This window comes from Canis aureus, chromosome 37, assembly GCF_053574225.1.
Source record: "Canis aureus isolate CA01 chromosome 37, VMU_Caureus_v.1.0, whole genome shotgun sequence".
NCBI classification, from domain to species: domain Eukaryota; kingdom Metazoa; phylum Chordata; class Mammalia; order Carnivora; family Canidae; genus Canis; species Canis aureus.
The window spans coordinates 9,195,158-9,214,851 of NC_135647.1; the positions used below are offsets into that span (position 1 = coordinate 9,195,158).

The 19,694-nt window shown below is 39.8% G+C and overlaps 1 long non-coding RNA gene across 1 annotated transcript in view; it reads right to left on the minus strand.

Annotated features, from left to right (window-relative positions):
* Positions 1–19,694, minus strand: part of LOC144306568 (uncharacterized) — a 98,763-nt gene that overhangs the window by 25,683 nt on the left and 53,386 nt on the right. Inside the window, exon 2 of the long non-coding RNA XR_013373643.1 lies at positions 8,141–8,187. This is a non-coding gene — a long non-coding RNA (uncharacterized LOC144306568). The remainder of the gene's footprint in view (positions 1–8,140; positions 8,188–19,694) is intronic.

Consider the following 19,694-nt stretch of genomic DNA (forward strand, 5'->3'; position numbering starts at 1 on the left):
AATGAAAGAGAGGAAAGAGAACTTCAAAAGTGGAAAGACAGCATTACTTCGAGAAGAACCCTGAATGCTTGTTAGGGAGAAGAACTAAAACTAGAACTTGTGGCCCTTCCTTCCTTGGGTGTGCACTCTGTTCTCAGCGACAGATCAAAGGAGACAAATCCCCCTCTGTGGAGCCCTGACCATCAGGGACTGGAAAGTTCGGGAAAAGTTTTCCTGTGTGCAGTCAGAAATATTTTAGAAGTTGGACATTCAAAGGATGAAAGTGATATGCTGGAATAACGAAGGCCAGCCCGGCTTAAATAAATAAATAAGTAAATAAGCATGGCGAGCAGGGAAAATATGGTTTCATTAGAGAAGCCTTTCTGGGTAATAGAAAACTAAAGAAATACTGGGAGAAATCAAGCAAAAGAAAATTAGGAGCCGCAAAACTGGAGATAAAGTAGAATTAGAGGTAAAAGAAGCAAAGGCAGGATATAATCTGGAAGGTCAATTGATAAACTATGTAGCAAGCACTGAACCAACACCAATCAATACAGCTCAGTATGAACCGAATCACAGCCTAATAACCACATCACATCCATTTTATGGTACTATCTATCACGCAAACAGCAGGAAGCAGTGGCAATTCAACTTACTGCACACTCCAGCGAACTGGCTTCCAAGCATCGTTTGGAAGGAGCAGTGCAGCAGTCTCTGTGATAAAGGGTGAGGGAGCAGACGGCTTGCAGAACAAACAGCCTGTGAGCTCCTGTAAGCACAAATCTGGGGCAAGAGGGGGACAGAGGGACCAGAGAGAGAGAGAGAGAGAGAAGGATGTGGGGTGGGCCTGCTCAGATTCCACATGGAATTAGGGAGTTCTGCTGGATACTGCTCTGCTGCATTATGGAGAAGGGAATCGGGGGCAGGCAGTAGCAGGGGTGAGGGAGGCAGAAGGCCGAGGGAAACCTGAATCAAGCACAGAATTATGGAGAAGCAAGGGCTTGTGAGCTAGTTGAGGTGTCCAAGGCAAGATAAATGAACACTTGCTTCCCCAGAATTAGGGGTTTTATTTAGCCTGTGGGGTTTTTCCCCTACCTTTACATCGCTGGGGCATTTTCACTTTTCTCCTAAGAGGGGAAAAAAAATCCTGAAAGAAAAAAAATACATATTATGTATGTTATTCAAGCAAAAGCCAGAGTGCACGCTCTACACCCTAATATCAAGACTGTTTGGTGGCCGCAGGCTGTCTGCATCATTCTCCTTCCTCCTGGTCTTCTGAGAACCTGCGCTCTTCACTTGGGACAAGGGAGGCAGGGACAGCCACCAAACCTTCCAAGGATTGTATCATATGTATTCTCCAAATTTGTTTCAGATGAACAGCTTTTTATAAGAAGTCAAAATATAGCTTCGTTTTCTTCACTATTATCATTCTCCATCATTATCATTTGTTGTCAGTTTGCTACATTTTGACTTCCTTTCTTTAGCAGAGATGTCAAGTCTGTTGTAAGCTCTGGGTAGAGATGCATGGCACCAGGACTTCAGAGGATTAAATCTATTATAGTGTTAGCATGCAATCACCTTCCTTAACTCCGAAAAAGGTCACAGATGGAAGCCCTGTCTCAACATTGGCTCTGATTACTCTAGGGAATATGTGAAGCATTGAAGTTGGTCAATCAAACCCACCTACCTTGTAAATTATATGTGTCATAGAGTATATTTATAATAAAAAATAATTTTCAAACGGTATATACACTTCGATTTTAAGACCACTCTACCATTCGCCAGCCACATTAAACAAAACAATAAAAAACTACTCAGGCTAATCAAAAAGGAATGCAACATTCCACATTAGAACTTAGTCAAGGTGTTTTACGGAACCACAAGCCTTGACTGTTGGTATGCAGGTGTTTCCTAGGTACCGTTTAGTGTCCTAAATTTTTGATAGGGACACATGCAAAATATTCTCCCTCAAATGCATTACTTGTTCTCTGAGGAATTTACATTTTTCCCTAAACAATTTGGCCGCCAAGGTAAGAACATAACAAAGTTCTCCTCTCCTGTCCTTGTTAGGGATATAGAAGTGAGGGGGCAGATAATAATAAAAAGCATAGACTTTGCCAAACTGAGCCAAAACCAACCTGAAAGCCTTCAGTTTTGCACTGAATTTAGAATCCAAAGCTTAAATCCAAATGCCTGAAACTATATCCTTTTGTTCTCCCAGATATATCTTCAGCCTCCAAATCGAGCAAATGTTTTTCCCACAGATGACCTTTTAAACATGTTAGCTTACTTTCATGTCCCATTTTTTTTCCAAATTGCATCAAGCAATTTTTAAAATGAGACTCACAGCACTTCACCTTGTGTCTCATCTAACAACAGATATGCGCAATCCTACAATGACCCAGAAATCCTTAAAGCTGTGTCTCTTTCCTATATAAATCATTCTTCTACTATAGCACACCTTGTACATTGTCACATATGAATGCAGGTAGGTGTTATAACTAGACACTCAATGGGAAGAAGGTATATGCATGTGTGAAAGGCCATGAATGTGATGGTGGAAGCATGTTGAGGTCAGAAATGAAGGGGGGAAGGAGAGAAAAGTGAAACTCTGCAGGTGCACAAGCATTTAGAAAGAAGTACATCATGGCTGGTTCCTTTTAGCAAAGATTATACCTTTAAACTCAGGAACAATGAAGAAAATTTAAAAATAAAGTTAGGAACAAATCTAGATGGGCAGAAATCAAAACCCAAAAGGTGGAGGGAAATTAAAATGAGTACATCAGTAATTTAAATAAATTCAGGTATCCAGATTTAAAAGGAGGGAAGGAAGGAAGGAAGGAAGGAAGGAAGGAAGGAAGGAAGGAAGGAAGGAAGGAAGGAAGGAAGGAAGGAAAGGGACTCCTAGAAAAAGGGCACTATCTTTGTTGCAATCTTATAATCTTTGAAAATAACATAAAAAAGAAGACAGAGACAGACAAGTGTTGTTATTCCTCAAGTAAATTTTAAGATGAATTCTGGAAAATACAGACCTGCTTTTCCTGATGTTATCTCCTTGCAAAATGATTGTCATTAAAACTTACAAAGATTTCATTTAGTTCCAGAAACTTAAATGCACAAGTTGTGAGATGGGGGTGGGTGGGTGGGGGGATCTAACTTGGAGTATAGTTTCCCAAAATGGTTTTATGATACAAAAAAAAAAAAAAAAAAAAAAGAGGGAAGGCTCAGGCTGTGTCCTTCTAGCTTGTGCTGGATGTGCTGGTGATGCTAACCGAGTCTGATTCTTTGTTTCCTTATTGGTAGATGCATTTTATAACATCCACACTTCTTGCCTCAGGATTACTATGATGTCCAGTGAGATACATTAAAATACATGCTGTAAAATTTCATGGAAAACCAGGGATATTATTATCAATATACACAAAAGAAGATTTTTTTTAAGTTACAGTAGACTATCCACGAAGAGTGAGCCAATACCTGATTGGCATTGATAGAAGAACAGTGAGTGAAGTGATACTTTTTTCAACTTTACTGTTTAGGCTACACCGGTAACAGACCTTAAAGGAAATGATTTCTGTCTTCCTATGTCTAAATGGCTGGCAAGGAAGAAGGACCACTTGCCTTACTCTTTGTCCAGAACAGAACCAAAATAGTCAAATAGAAATTACAAGGAGGGCAGCTCAGGTGGCTCAGTGATTTAGCGCCACCTTCAGCCCAGGGCCTGATCCTGGAGACCCAGGATCGAGTCCCACGTTGGGCTCCCTGCATGGAGCCTGCTTCTCCCTCTGCCTGTGTCTCTGCCTCTCTCTCTCTCTCTCTCTCTCTCTCTCATAAATAAATAAAATCTTTAAAAAAATTACAAGGAGATTTCAGTTGGTTAGAAATTGACTATAAATACCTATGACCATTTTCAAATGCAATTTCTTATAGTTTTAGCTATGGTAAAAGAAAGGAGTAAGTCAGTAATTTGGAGAAGAATCCCCTGACAGTTCTCTATGTGAAAAGCACACTCTTGAGATGCAGAGTGTATATATAACATGCACAGCCTGACAAGGCAGGAAGCCCTTTCCCCCACCAAGAAGTGGAGGTGTTTTCATGTGTACAAATCTGTGAAGAGAGTCAAGAGTTACAAAGCACACACATTCCATGGCCATCCCACAGACCCATGAAGAATTCTCGCTTCCCTCCCTCATGTTCAAGAGACTATTTGCTAGAGTGGGCACTTCTCATTTCCCAAGAGCCTCATCCTTGTTCTTCGAAAATTGCCCCTCACCATAAATTGCCCCTAACTCTTGGGGTGTGCAATAGGGCAGATAAAAGGCATCCCCATCTATTCCCTCCACTTGGAAAAATAGAGCAACGACTTCATCATAATCAAGAATCCACATACAGGGATCCCTGGGTGGCGCAGCGGTTTAGCGCCTGCCTTTGGCCCAGGGCGCGATCCTGGAGACCTGGGATCGAATCCCATGTCGGGCTCCCAGTGCATGGAGCCTGCTTCTCCCTCAGCCTGTGTCTCTGCCTCTCTCTCTCTCTGTGTGTGACTATCATAAATAAATAAAAATTAAAAAAAAAAAGAATCCACATACATTCAAAAGCCCATGACTTTCTGCAAATTCCTGATCATTTTCAATAGAATATTTAAAACTGAGAAGAGAGAGACCAATAGTTGACCAAAACTCAGCTAGGATATCTGCTGACTAAGGAGAAAAAAGACCATGAGATGGCTCTGTCAGAAATGGAAAGCAGTCCTCAGAGAGAACCCACTACCAGCTTTCTCAGTCTATAGTAACCAAAAGCCAAACAGCTGGAAAGTGCTGGGATTCGACACTAAACCATGGGTGCAATGTGCTGACTTGACTGGCAGCCAGTATGTGGCCAGCAAGGAGTCCCAAGGGCATTGCTTCCTGTGGAGCACCTTGGTGGAACCTCCCAGAATAGCTTCAACAAAAGCCTGCCTGGCTCACCATTATTGAGAAATACTCACAATCTCATACTTTGCAAGTGCTAGATTCACGTAGGTAGCCCTTTCTCCAAGAATTCTGCATGCACAACAAATATCTAAACCACCCGTAAGTTGCATTTACTCCTTCAATTATGTTACTTGTGTTCTGTTAGTTTTTTCTTGTAAAAAGAGTATTATTTTAAAACTATATTAGAATAGGTAAATCTATAGGGTTTCTGGGCATTGGAAGGGAGGGAGGAACCAAGAGGATTTGTTTAAGGGGTTCGGGGTTTCCTTTTGAGGTGATGAAAATTTTTGGAACTAGGCATTCACAACACTGTGAATGCACTAAATGCCACTCAATTGTCCACTTTAAAATGGTGAATATTATGTTATATGAGTGCCACTCAGCCATAAAAGATATTAGAATGGGATTGAAGATTTAGAGGCAAAGGGCCTGTGCTAATTAGAAAAATCAACCTCCTGGCCCATAAAAAAACACGCCATTTCCTTCTCTGTTTCTTATGGAGAAACTCTGCCATGGTCACACTCAGAAGCACATGAAATCATCTTTCCCAACCCAGAGAAGTTTTGGCCCTGCGATGAGTTAGTCAACATTGATTGTTCCTCTGGGGCCTGGCACTTGGCATTTAACATCTTCCTTCCCTTTGAGGCTCAGGAAACAATGGAAATACTGTCTTCCATTTTCAGACATGTTACAACTCTCACAAAGAGATCACTATGAAGAGGTTCTTGTCCAATGTACTGGTTGAAGTGTGTCCAATTATTATTGATACTGCACTTTTCCTCAGACGGACTTATTAAATGACTCATATCTGTAGAATTCCTTAAACAAAACCTATTTGGAATTTATCTACTCTATCTTGGAGAATGGCATCCAAGAATAGATATTTCCCACAGAAAGAGATGTGTTTGAAAAACAAAATAAAAAAACACCAAAGAGATCAGACTTGTGGTTACCAGAAGGGATGGGTGGGAGGAGGAGGGGCTGGGGGAAGATGGCCAAAAGGTACAAACTTGCAAGTATAAGATAAATAGGCACTAGGGATGTCACATACAAGATTATCACCATAGCTAACACTGCTACAATGTACATAGCAAAGTTGGTAAGGGAGGAAATCCTAAGAGTTCTCATCACAAGAAAAAATATTTTCTTTTTGTTGTCACTATAAAAGATGATTGATGTTAACTAAACCCACTGCAGTAATCACTGTGCAGTATATGTAAATCCAACCATCATGCTGTACACCTTAATTTATACACTGATGTTTATTGATTATTTTCCAATATAACTGGAGCTTGAAATGTGTGTTTGGTATCACCTAGTATATTAGTAAAGGTTCTCCAGAGAGAGAGATAAAGAAATTTATTGCATATAACTGGCTCGTGATTATGGAGGCTGAGAAGTCCTAAGATCTGTAGTTGGCAAACTGGAGACCACAAAAGCTGATAGCGTAGTTCCCAGTCCAAAAGCCATCAGGCTTGAGGTCCATGAAGAGACAGTGTTTTCAGTCTTCAATTCAAATCCAAATATAGGAAAAGACTGATGTCCCAACTCAAAGCAGACAACAGATCTTCAACTGACTGGGCGATACCCTACCATATTAGGGAGTGCAATTGACTTCATTCAGCCTACCAATTCAAATGTTAATCTCATACAGAAACACCTTCAGACACACCTGTGGCCCAGTCAAGTTGGCACATAAAATTAACCATCACACCTGTTCAGAGACCAGGTGGACCAGGTTATCACACGCCTCATAGCTCCCAACACAGGGTCTTACCAAAAAAAGAAAGAAAGAAAAAAAAAAGGTAGAAACTCAAATATTTGTTGACTAGGGAATGCAGTCTTTATTTTCTCCAAATTTGTTAAGAAACGTATCCAGTAAAAATATTCAAGTAGTCCTCAAGCCAAATGAACCATTTAAAATAAACTATATTTAGTTTATTAGCTTGGATGAAGGGTGTAACTGCTTATAAAAATGAGCAAGGAGAGGGTTCCTGGTGGCATAAGACCACTTTCTTGATCCCTTTCAGACCTGTAGAAGTGTCCAGAAATGGGCAGGCGAAGACCTAAAGTAAGATTGTTTCTGGAGAGAGCTGAAATATGCGGACTGAGAATTTTTATTGTAATGTGTTAAAGTAAATAGCATAATCGTAAGGAAACATTCTACATCAACAGAGAGAGGGTATATTAAATCATGTTCTTGTTCAAACGGCATAAAGGTTTAGGGCATGGACAGAAGGAAGAAACAGCCTCGCTGAGGAAAACAACCTGACCATGCCTGATGGTTCCAGGCAAGGTTGTCAATCTGTTTCTTTAATTGTCAAATGCGGAAGGTAACACTTACCATATGGCACCTAGGTCAAGTAATTCAGACATTACTCAACATGGTATGAACGCTCCATAGACATCAGAATTTGGGAAATTTGTCACACACGTGGCTAAAGAACTGTCTTCCAAGACTAAAGGTTTCAGCACATCAGATGGTCCACAGGATGGCAGGCAAAAGCCACAAACACAGTTCCACTGTACGATTAGATTAAGATCCCAATCAATCTACCCAAGGTTACAAACTTACTGGAGGCCACGTGGCCACAAGAAGAGCAGGTGCAGCCTATCTCCATGAATCCCGGAGTCCCTGTATGGGAGTGGAACACGCCAATGTGCTGCCCACACAAGAAAGGGTTTGGCCAGGTCCAAGAGCCCCTTTCCTGCTGTGGATGAAAGAGGAAAATAGAACCAAGCATACCCCAACCATCTCTAGGTCATTAATGGAAATGATGAACATTCACCTGATCCCTGAGCTTCACACTAAGCTCAGCAGTGGTCAGAGGAGTGGCAGAGTCTATGCCCATAGGCTCTGAACTGCGGCTCAGGCTCATTCACCAGCTTCCTGGGAGGCTGACGTCCTCACCCCAGTCTCTCTGCTTAATGACCTTAGCGCATACTGAGTGTATGTGCTCAGGACACAAGTCCATTGATCTTCAGGGACCATCTTCAACATGAACACAATGTTCCTTTTACTTCCACTGCTTTCCAGTGAAGGTTTTGTGAAGCTAGTTTCCCATCCTGTCTGTGGCTAGATCAGATGCACAGGCTGAGTACAAAGGGGTAACACCCAGGCAGAGGGAGTCAGAGACATTTCAAACAGGCTATATCACCCTCCCCTTAGTATTGTCACCTCTACTCACCCACTCACCCACACGGATGTCTGAAGGGCTTCAGCAGAGACAAGTACCTGGAAAGAAACAGAATTTTGTTGCTACAGTTTAGATATTCCAGAGAAAAAATATCCTCTAGCCTTGTGAATCATGTAACATGGCACAATTTTAGAGAAGACAGAAGGCAGGTTTTAGGTGTGGAGGAAGACAAGAGGTGGGAGAGGAAAAAACACACACCAAGCATTGGACACCCAGGTTCCGAGCTCAGGAGCACCAACAGAAACTAACTGATATAGTGAAGACAAAAAAAGCAAAAGAAAGGTAAAATCTGGAACTAGAGGCAGGAAGACACCAAAGAAAAGACCCCATCTGCTAAGAAGCAGCTTTTCCATTGTTCTTCCCTCATTGAGCAGTGGAGTCAAAACACACCCTATGGTTCACAAGAGAGGGAAGTAATAATGTCCTACAAGGTTAGTTGATAAACAAACGTTTTACGACAAGGGGGAGGGGTGATAATGGCCCCTAATTGCCACATAAATTTTAAATGGTTCTTCAGCTCTAACCTTCCCTACAAAGCATCAGATCATGTTATTGGCCTCATGACACAGCTGGCCTCCACACTTCTACCTTCTTAGATGTCTCTATGTGCAACCGAGTCAATTAATTCCTAATGAATCAAAGCCCAAATTTTGCTGTGAGCCTGTGCTGACTTAAGAAATCAGCATCCTAATCTATGTTGAAAATAATGCTAGACCCTCTCTCCCCTATCATGCATACTCTGTTTTCGTGGTGGAATTACACCCAAGGATCTGAGTTTCTAGTACATTTGGCCCTTGAGCAGTGCGGGTTTGAACTCCACCAGTCACCTTATATGCAGATTGTTTTCCTCAATACAGTACAATACTGTACATGAATTTTCTCTTTATGATCTTAATAGCATTTTCTCTCTAGCCCACTTCTATGAGAATTATAGTATATAATACATATAACATGCAAAATGTGTTATTCAACTCCTTAGGGTCTTCTACAGCTTCTGGTCAAAATAGAGTCATTTTAGGGACTCAAAAGCTACAAACAGATTTCCACCTGTGTGTGGATTAGTATACCTAACACCCACCATCGTTCAAGGGTCAACTGTATACCAATACATTTTGATTCAGGTAGCACCACATTAAACAGACGCTGGTATCTTAAAAGGCACTCACAAGAATCTCAGTGATTTTTGAGCTGTGTATTTCAAACATTAATATGTACCTGAGTTACCTGGGGGTTTTGTTAAACTTCAGTTTCTGATTTGATGGGTCTGAGTTTTGTTGTTGTTTCCAGATTTCATTTATTTATTTGAGAGCGAGAGCACGAGCTGAGGGAGATGCAGAGGGAGAGGAAGAAGCAGGCTCCTTACTGACCAGGGAGCCCAACGTGGGGCTCAATCCCAGGACCCCAGGATCATGACCTGAGCAGGAGGCAGACAGTTAACTGACTGAGCCACCCAGGCGACCTGGTAGTTCTGAATTTCTAACGTGCTCCCAGGTGATGCTGATGGTGCTGGGTGACAGTCAAGCTTTGAGTAGCAAGTGAAGAATAACATGTGAAGGTAAATAGTGTCAGTTTGCAAGATGGGGTGAGAGTGGTATTTGTATAGCTTCAAGGAAACAGAGTTAGAAGGATCCTTAGCAACCGTAAGCATGGATTCTTGAGATCATTCAAAAAGTCACCTGTGGAGGAAGAAACATTTTAAGATTTATTTTAGAGAGAGAGAAAGAGAGCATGAGCAGGAGGGGCAGAGAGAGGAGTGAGGGTGGGTAGGATCTCAAGCAGACTCCACGCTCATGACCCTGAAATCACGAGCTGAGCCTAAACAAAGAGTCAAACTCTTAACGGTATGCACCACCCAGGTGCGCCAGGAAGAAACCTCCTAGTAAATTCTAATTCTTAGGTCAACTTCTGGTGCTCTAAAATCCAAAATCCAAAAGGTAAATGTGCACATATGAAAACCTACCTGAAAGTTTCAAAGTTTCATCAAAACATTCAACTACAAGGCTTATATTCCTCACTTACAAAAGATCAAAGATTACATTCTCTGATGTAGTTTCATTCCCATCCTAGATCTTTGGTGGAAAGTGAAGATGATGCAGGTCCAGAGAAAAGGGACTGACTCCTTATCATCTGGAGACCAGACTAAAAGAAGAGAATTGAAAATATATTCTCTAATTCCCCCTCTTTCCTTTTATTAAAAAAACGTATCTTTCAATCTCTTCAGGGTCACCCAGCTAGTCAGCCACATAGCTAATCACTGGAAAATGTGGCACTAAAATCACTAACTCTTAACTCCTGATTCATTGCTTTGCTTTTACAGGCTTAAGGAAAACTTTCCATGTTTAACCTTTGCTTTGGGGTGAGTACTTTGCAATTATAAAATTATATGCAAGGGTGAAAGAAACAGGCTTTAAAAAAAAAAAGTTTGGCATCTCAAATGGCTTACAAGCAAAAGGCAAGCCTGATGACCTCTTCATAGCACCATCCGGCTACAATCAGTAGGAAAATAGTGTCAGTTTATGCTTAGAGTGATAGAACCAGCAGAAGAACTAGCTGTTGTGTAAAATACACAGTCTGTTATGGGTCATTTGGATTTGTTCTAAAGAACTAAGTGAAGATGTGGTTATAGGGTGAAGCCAAGGAACTAGCTGAGGACAGGGATTATTTCAAAAACAAGGATTATATTGTCCAACACCAAGGAAAATTGCTAAGGATGCTTCCTCCTGCATAAAAACAATGTGCTTACATTCATGTTACAAAGAATAGAGATCTTAATTAGGTCTAAGACCAGGCAAGAAACTTTACATGAGTCCTGGTCCTGTGGGAAAATGTCCCAAATTGACACACTGGATAATTCTTTTTATGCTGAATTTACTGCGTTTTAAGTCTTTAAGAGAAATCTCTTAATTATTTTGGTCTTCTGCAGCATTGTCAAGCATTTTGGTGCATGATTTTCTCAAATCCTTGAAATGTCTGCTTTGTGTATCTTATGAAATACTTACTATAGAAAAGTCCAGTTTTCAGCGGCAAGGAGAGATATAGAGATTAAAAAATGATTCCTTACCCTTTATGCAGCTCAGTGTCCAGGTGGGGAGACAGATCTGTGCACACAAATAGAGCATGAAGAGAGGGGGCGGGCAGCATGATCTTGGCTATGAAATGAAGTAGCCTCAAGCTTCCAACATGAAATGTGTATAGCGCAGCGGTTCAGAATGCAGACCTGATGTTAGATTCTCTGTGCTCAAATCCCAACTGCTCTACTTAGTATGTGTCCTTCGACAAATTAAACTTCTTCTTACCTCAGTTTTTCCATATGTAAAATCCTATAAGGATTGAGGACATCTGGGTGACTCAGTTGGTTACACATACAACACTTGATTTTGGCTCATGATCTCAGGGTCCTGGGATTGACCCCTGTGTCAGGCTCCCTGCTGACAGGGAGAAGCAGAGTCTGCTTCTCCTTCTCCCTCGGCCGCCCCACCCATTCTCACTCGCTCTAATAAATACTTTTATTTTTTCTCTAATAAATACTTTTTTCAAAAAGAATAAGGATTGGAAGATATTGATGAAGAAGGAGAGACGGATGAAGGAGAAGATGAGTCATGGAACACGGATGGATTCCAACCTTCCTTTTCTGATTTTCTCCAGTCTCCAGGAGCAAGTTGCAGTCTTTTTTTTTCTTCCTCTTTTGCTCATTCACCTTAGTTTTCGAAGTCTCTTTTTTCTCCCTTGATACCATGGTTCTCAACTTATTTGAGGAAGAAATACCTTGAGCAGAATACAGTGAGAAAAGAGTCTCTGCCCCTTTCTGTTCCAAATTTATTTTTTATCCCTTCCTGTCTCAACAAAAACTTGATGGAATCAACACCACTGTTGTCTGTGGTGAAAAAAAGGAAAACCTTCTGCTCCCTTAGTTCTGCTAGAAGCTGGAGGGTGTGAGGCCCCTATGTAGTAGTGTCTAGAATTCTAGTTTTCCTCTTTCTCTGTATGTTGGGCTCAGAGATTACACTGTGTCTCTACGTGAATCAGGACAGTTAGCATTTAGCGATATGTACATACTTTGTCTTGTTTAAAAAAAAAACTTTTTAAAAATGGGGTTATAGAAGGTCAGCAAAGAGTGGGTTTGAGATGTCTTGGTGGGTCAAGTGGGCATTTTGACAACATGGTTTCTCCTTTGGCACATTTGTGAAATTTAATGGACATCCTTGCAGTTTAAGATGACACTTTTAAAATAAAACTCTCTCCTGCCACTTCCCACTTGATGGAAGGATCAGCAGAACCTATGGGACCTTATTTGGAATTGACAGTCTCTATTATAATTTTGTTCCTATTTTTAAACTTTTTGTTTCACTGGAAAGGAAAGATGATGCTCCATTTTAAATGTTATGTACAAGTTGCTCTATTACAATAAAACTAAATGTATACACACACACAAAAGAACAGTACTTTCCTTAGAGAGTTGAAGATTAAATGAATCAAGATATGTAAAGTCTTTAGAAGAATGGTCTGTCACAGAGTAAGCTTTACTTAAGTGTAAACTACTTCAATTATTATTCTGCAGAGTGAGCTATTTGATTCCCAAGAACTTAATTTAGCATAGAATCTTCCTAGAACCTACAGGGCAAGAGAGCCAACCAGAAGAAGGGGCCATTCTTAATTTGGTCACATAGTGGACATATGCCTGCTACCTCCCATGGTCTCTGAAACAGTGAAATGGACCATCTCCAAATGTCACAAAAGCTTAGGAAAAGTTTGCTTTCTGTGGCTAACATGTTCTCGCTCCATCATGTGTGCTCCACCAACTGCAGGCAACTTACCCAGTGTGTTTCCAAGCACTGAAAACAGGCTCAACCCGGTGGGCTTACTCTGTTACCCAACACCTTGGCAAGGACTTTAGGCTCAGAGAAGGATTGATTTACAGTAGGGGGAAAAAATAGAAAAGAGAAATATTAAAATAAAGTGCAATCATGTTTCTATTTAAAAGTGGTTACTGCCAGCAGTATTGCAAAATAACGCGGGCCAGCAACCAGAAAGCTGCACCTGCACAGATTCCAGCTGTAGAGCCCTAGAACTCTCACTGTGATTGCTCAATAACTCTCGTATTTAGCACCACTGGCAAAAATTTGGCAAACCTTATATGCCACAAAAACACACATACACACAGACACATACCCATACTCATACATACACCGGCAGTTTGCTTAGCCCCTGTGTCATTAAGACACTCTATTTCTGATGGTCAAGATGGTATTTTTCTTTTAAAACTACTTTTAGAAAATATTTTTCGGTTATTCTTTGAAGTGAAATCATATACAGCTTTATATTCAACCCTACTGAGCTCCTCCTAAATCAAGTGTCATTTCTGTTACGCATGTGCCTTTAACATCTGTATGGCTCTCACAGAAAGAGCTTGTCTACCTTTAGGAATAGCCATTTAAAAAAAAAAAAAACAGTTCAACATTCATTTATGTAGTGTGGTTTTCTGAGGAGTTCCTGATGCAATAATAGTACCATAACATACAGGAAGCTTGTGGCAAACTGGAGAGCTCATTTTGGTGTCTGGATTGGAATAACCACCAGTCCTGGATCAGAAAGATTAAGTGTTGAGTATCAGTCCCACTGCTCAGCAGCTGCCTGCCTGCTCACCTGCCCTTGGACCAGACACTCCGTGAACCTCACTTTGCTCATCTGTACAACAGGAATTAAAGACCCTGTGCTGCCTAGCTGACCTGGATTGATTGCTGTGAACAATTTAATGGAATGATACATGAAGGGAGTGGTAGCTTATAATACCCGTGTCACTCAAGAAAGACAAGAACTTATTTAAAACTCCATGAAAGAACTAAAAAAAAGAAGCAATGTTTTGGCCTCTGTCTTCCCTAGAGGAACCAATCGTGATTGCTTTGAAATTAAGTATTTTCTCTTCTCAACAAATATTCTCAAAATATTTGATAGCATGGTATTGAGAGACAAGATACTAATGAAGGATTAAATTTTGTCCTTACAAATACATTGTTTGGTGACTTAGAGGTCTCATTAAAGTGAATGGCTGGCAGGGAAGAGGGTGCAGGGAACATGTATACGGTCTCCAAGACTCTCTGAATAAGACCAGAGGGGAGAGAAGAGAAGTTTAAGAGAAGTTTAAAAAGATCAAGAACAGGCGTGCCTGGGTGACTCAGTCAGTTAAGCAACTGACCCATGATTTCAGGCTCAGGTCATGATCTCAGGGTCCTGGGATCGAGCCCCATATGGGGGGCTCCATGCTCAGCAGGGAGTCTGCTTGAAGATTCTCTCTCTTGTTCTCCCTCTGCTCTTCCCCCAGTTCATGCTGTCTCTAAAATAAATCCTTTTAAAAAAAGATAAAGAACAAAATTATATATATATGTATGTGATAGATTTATTTCTACTTTCTATTTTATTTGGATTTATCTACTAACTAAAGACGTTTACTTACATCTTTTCTTAATATGTTACCCTCAAATAGAAAAGAGCAGCCATGCGAATGACAAATTTTAATAAAATGTGCCAAGTGCAATGACAGAAAAGCACAAAGGAGAGATACTTAACACAGCTCTTAGGGATCAGGAAAGGCTTCTTAAAAAGGAAATTCCTAACTAAGCCCTCAGGGAAATGGCAATCCTGAAGAAACAACACCCTTTCCAGCTGGAACCAACCCATATTTCCTCCAATAAACTTTGTAACAATATCGTCCGTGCTTCACGTAGAACGTTGTTCATGCCCAGCACCAAAGGAGAGGCCTCAGGGGCTTCCATCTTGCTTGCCATTGCAGAAAATTTATTTAAATGATCCACAATAGTATGGAAGAAAGCCACTTAAATCTAATGAGTGTATACCTAGTTGCCTGGAGCAGAAATCAGAGAGGTTCTGAAATATATATCTAGGCTTCTAGTTTTAAAGCAGATAATGACTACAACCATGGTCAGGTTTATTTAAACCTCTAGGCCTCCACTTACCCAAGAGCCGAACTCTCTTAGTAATTTTGACTATTTGGATTGGTCTCAGATTGATTTATTTTAATTCTAGTAGAGTTAACATAGTTATATTAGATTCAGGCGTACAATAGAGTGAATCAACAGTTCTATACATCACTCATTGCTCATCATGATAAATGCATTCTTAATCCCCATCACCTGTTTCACCCATCCCCCCAACCACCTCTCCTCTGATAACCACCAGTTTGTTCTCTGTAGTTTAGTTTCTTGGTTTGTCCTTTTTTCTTTGTTTTGCTTCTTAAATTCCACATCTGAGCAAACTCATATTGTATTTGTCTTTCTCTGACTTATCTCACTTAGCATTAGAACCCTCTAGATCCATCCATGTTATTGCAAGATGCCAAGATTTCATTCTCTTTTTTTTTGACTGAGTAATATTTCATTGTGTATAAATACCATATCTTCTTTATCCATTCATCTATTGATGGCTACTTGGGCTGCTTCCGTAAACGGGCAATTGTAATAATGCTGTGATAAACATAGAGGTACCCATATATTTTGAATTTTTGTATCCTCTGGGTAAATACCAAGCAGTGTGATTACTGGATTATAGTGTACTTCTATTTCTAAATGTTTTGAGGAATATTCGTTCTGTTTTCCAAAGTGTCTGTACCAGTTTGCATTTACACCAACAGTGCATGAGAGTTCCTTTTTCTCCACATCCTTGCCAACATTTGTTTTTTGTGTTTATTTTAGCCATTTTGTCAAGTGTGAGGTGATATCTCATTGTGGTTTTGATGTGCATTTCTTTGATGTTGAGTGATGTTGGCCATCTGGATGTCTTTGGAGAAATGTCTGTTCATGGCTTCTGCCCATTTTTTAATTGGATTATGTGGGGTTTTGGTGTTGAGTTGTATAAGCTCTTGGATACTAACCCATTGTTGGGTACGTCATTTGCAAGTATCTTCTCCCATTCAGTAGGTTGTCTCTTACTTTTATTGATGGTTTCCTTTGCTGTGCAGAGATTTTTAATTTTTTAATCCCCTGTGCCCTTAAGATCATCAGTTAGTTGTTTTAATCTCCGTTCTTTTTCTTCCTCTATTCTGCTTACAATCTTTCTACAGGTAATTGGACCAAAAAATACATGTGTGGACATAACAAGCACACATACATGCTCACAATGAGTCCAGAACTATTTGCATCAGTCGGTACAGGACAATGAACTTTGAAAGAACAAAAAAGATTTCAGGTCCCTCTTCTACATGCAGCCTCTTTGCTTTGCAGTGAGTGAGCTGGCCTACCACTTTCAAATCAGCAATTTAGGTGTCTTATTTCAGAAAGGAATTCATCAGAAACTCATTAAGTAAGGCAATTGGTTTGACCCTGCCACCTGATTAGTAATCTGTTCATAGGTTCTATACCATAATCAGAATTTAATGTTTCAAGGACCACAAGAAAATCACCTAAAAAGAACTGAAATTTGGTTCTGATTTTCCCACTAGCATTCAATTCTGTTGAAAATATGTGAGCCTCCTCTATGTGCTCAGCTTACTAACTCAGAACTGAGAGCCCAGGGAGCGAAATCCTGACAGTTACTATTAAGGTAAAAATGGGGTTACAGAATTCATTTTCAAAGTTTCTTTCCAGTTTATTTTTTTAAAAAAAAAAATTAAATTGGCACTACCAAATTTAATGACAAGGCTACCCTGCTGAGTTCAGAGCCCAGAAAGCTATTGTCTCCCTGGTCTATGTATCCTACTCTGCTCTAATGTTTCCTATAATGCGACTAATAACCAACCATCAGCAATAAATGCCTTGTCATCTCATTGTTGCACACAGCAATAGCTGGAGCAGTGATACTGACAAATGAACCTGCGTAATCACTTTGGATTTCTTTGTTACATTTCACAGTGTGAAGATAGCTTCTGCTCAGCACGTCCCCAAAAAACAAACAAGCACTATTGCCATCTCCTCCATCAATCTCTCCTTATTGTTGTCATTCAAACCCCTGCACTGCTCTCACTGCCAACCATCTTCTCAGAAAAGTAAAACATCCCAGATCTTTCAGTGTCAACCTTTGATATATCTCTCCCACTGTTCTTTTGTCCACTATATTTAAGAAATAAATGTGAATCCAGAGAGTGAGGGATAGAAAGAACACAAACTTTCTCTACTTTTCAGGCGGTTTTCCTTGAAAAAAAAAAAAAAGAAAGAAAGAAAAAGAAAAGAAGAAAGCTCATTAAAATCCAGTTGAGTCTGACATTTTCCCTTTTACCTTTTCAATCTTTTTATAGTTTCAAATCATTAACTATCAGCATGAAGCTCAAAGGTAGCTCTCGCCATCTATGAAATGGTGACACATTTGACAATAATGCTTTTGAAGAGCCTGTCACATTCTCTCCCCAAACAAGTCTCATTAATGCTCAAACTGTCTTTCTTTCCTCTCTGCGTCTTTTCTCCTGATTTCTCTCTAATTAGCTTGTTTTTTTATGTTCCCTCGTTCCATAGTTTGAGCTTAAAAAAAAAAGAGGTGGATGTCATTTCCATGAACCCCAAGGCCAAGTTAATCAGCAGAATTAATGACTCTATTACCCATTAGACTGGGGGCGGTGGCACTCAACTCCCGAGCACCCAGTGCTCGCCTTCTACCATGCTCCTTCATTTTGCTCTGACAAATGTAAACTTTCGCTCTCTCAAAGCAAACCTGAGGTTCAACCTATTTGTACAGCATTTCTTTTCCCTTCAGGGTGTGAATCTGGAATAGAGGTTGAATATGTAGTCACCTCTGTCTGCAGGGTCCATGCTGAGAAAGTGTCATGGTATTAAATGAGGATGGATAAAAGGAAATCTCAAGGAATATTGGAAGAGTCCTACCTTATAGTTCCTTGTATGTCCTGCTACAATTGATCATTCCTTCCTACAGAACATTTCACTGTGGCCATATCAAAAAAACATATCAGTCTTTTTTTTAAGATTTTATTTATTTATTCATGACAGAGAAAGAGAGGCAGAGCACAGGCAGAGGGAGAAGCAGGCTCCATGCACCGGGAGCCCGACGTGGGATTCGATCCCGGGTCTCCAGGATCGCGCCCTGGGCCAAAGGCAGGCGCTAAACCGCTGTGGCACCCAGGGATTCCGATATATGGAAATTTAAGCCAGTAGACCGGTTGATCAGTTTCAACAAACGTGATTAGTGGTTGAATAATTTTTGAAATTAGTTTTCAATAAATGGAGGGCAAAAACTTCAAATAGGTGTTTCCTCTTTGAACAAGAATTGAGAAATAGTATTTTTATCATAAAAGTCAACACTAACACAAAATCAATTAAACATTTTGTATGTATTCAAAATACTTTATTTTAGAAGCATCTATCTAAAGCCTGTCAGAATAGGAGACGTTTTACCTTTCATAACTCAACAAAAGCATCCTCCATAGAAGTTCTGAGTTTAATTTTTAATGATATTGTTATCAGTAAAAGGAGAAAGAAAACTAACACAGGCACACAAATGGGCTTCCAAGGAGTAAAAATACCAAGACCATTTCAGAGAAAAGATTCTCATTTTTTTTCAACTATATCTCCACTCTCACATAATGTAAAAAGCTTTTTGGTATCATTTGTTGGGTTATCTTTGCCTAAGGAGATTATTCTCAGAAAAATTTCTTTTTTAGGTCAAAATCTTGCTCTAGTTGGGCTTGAATTATCTTGAGCCAAAAAAGAATGCCTATACTTATTATGCCTTCCAGCCTTTCCCTGGCCTTCACCCTCACTTTGGTCTACAAAATATAACTGAAAGGATATTGACAAGAATGATAATCTTAACATTGACTTTATTCTTTTGCCACATCTATTCATAGAAACAATACCATTCTTGTTCAGTGGCCTTTTTATTTTTAATGAAGGGAAATCCTCAGGGCATTAAAAAAAATTGAGTCAATAGCAGAACTCAAACTTTCAAGAAAGAAAGGTTAGGAAAAAATGACATTTCAGTGGTTATTAATGGGAGTTTTGTGTTACAAAAGGGTATTTACAATACTTAGAAATGAACAGAAGAATGTTTGAATTGCTTGGAAAATACCACAATTAGCATTACTATCTTCAAATATCATTGAAAACATAAGCCATCCAAGTTTCTCTTTGATGCGTAGTCAACAGGTGTGAAATAAAACATAAAAATAATAAATTTTATTCACATAACTAAGTGGCCTCAAACACTTCATTTTAAGAGTCAGTATAATTCCATGATCTTTGTCCCAAATCTGAAACTCAGGAAATAAGAATGATAGTCCCAGTTTTCCAACCTGCCAACCCTCTAAGAATGATCATGAGTAACCTAGAGATGGAGGCAGAAAGTGAAAATGTTACTTATTACAAAGCCATGAAGACAAGAACTGTGTTCTCAGTTGTACCCTAAGAACCCAGGACAGTGCCTGACCCAAAGTTGGCATGAACAACTCGTAGAATATACGTGGGAGAAAACTGATTAGTTTAAGCTTCTGTTAGCAGTTATAAACTTTATTTTCCTTATAGAGCCATTTACAATTACCTCCAGGTTACCTAAAAACCTAAGACACATTCTTAAACGTATAAAAGTATGA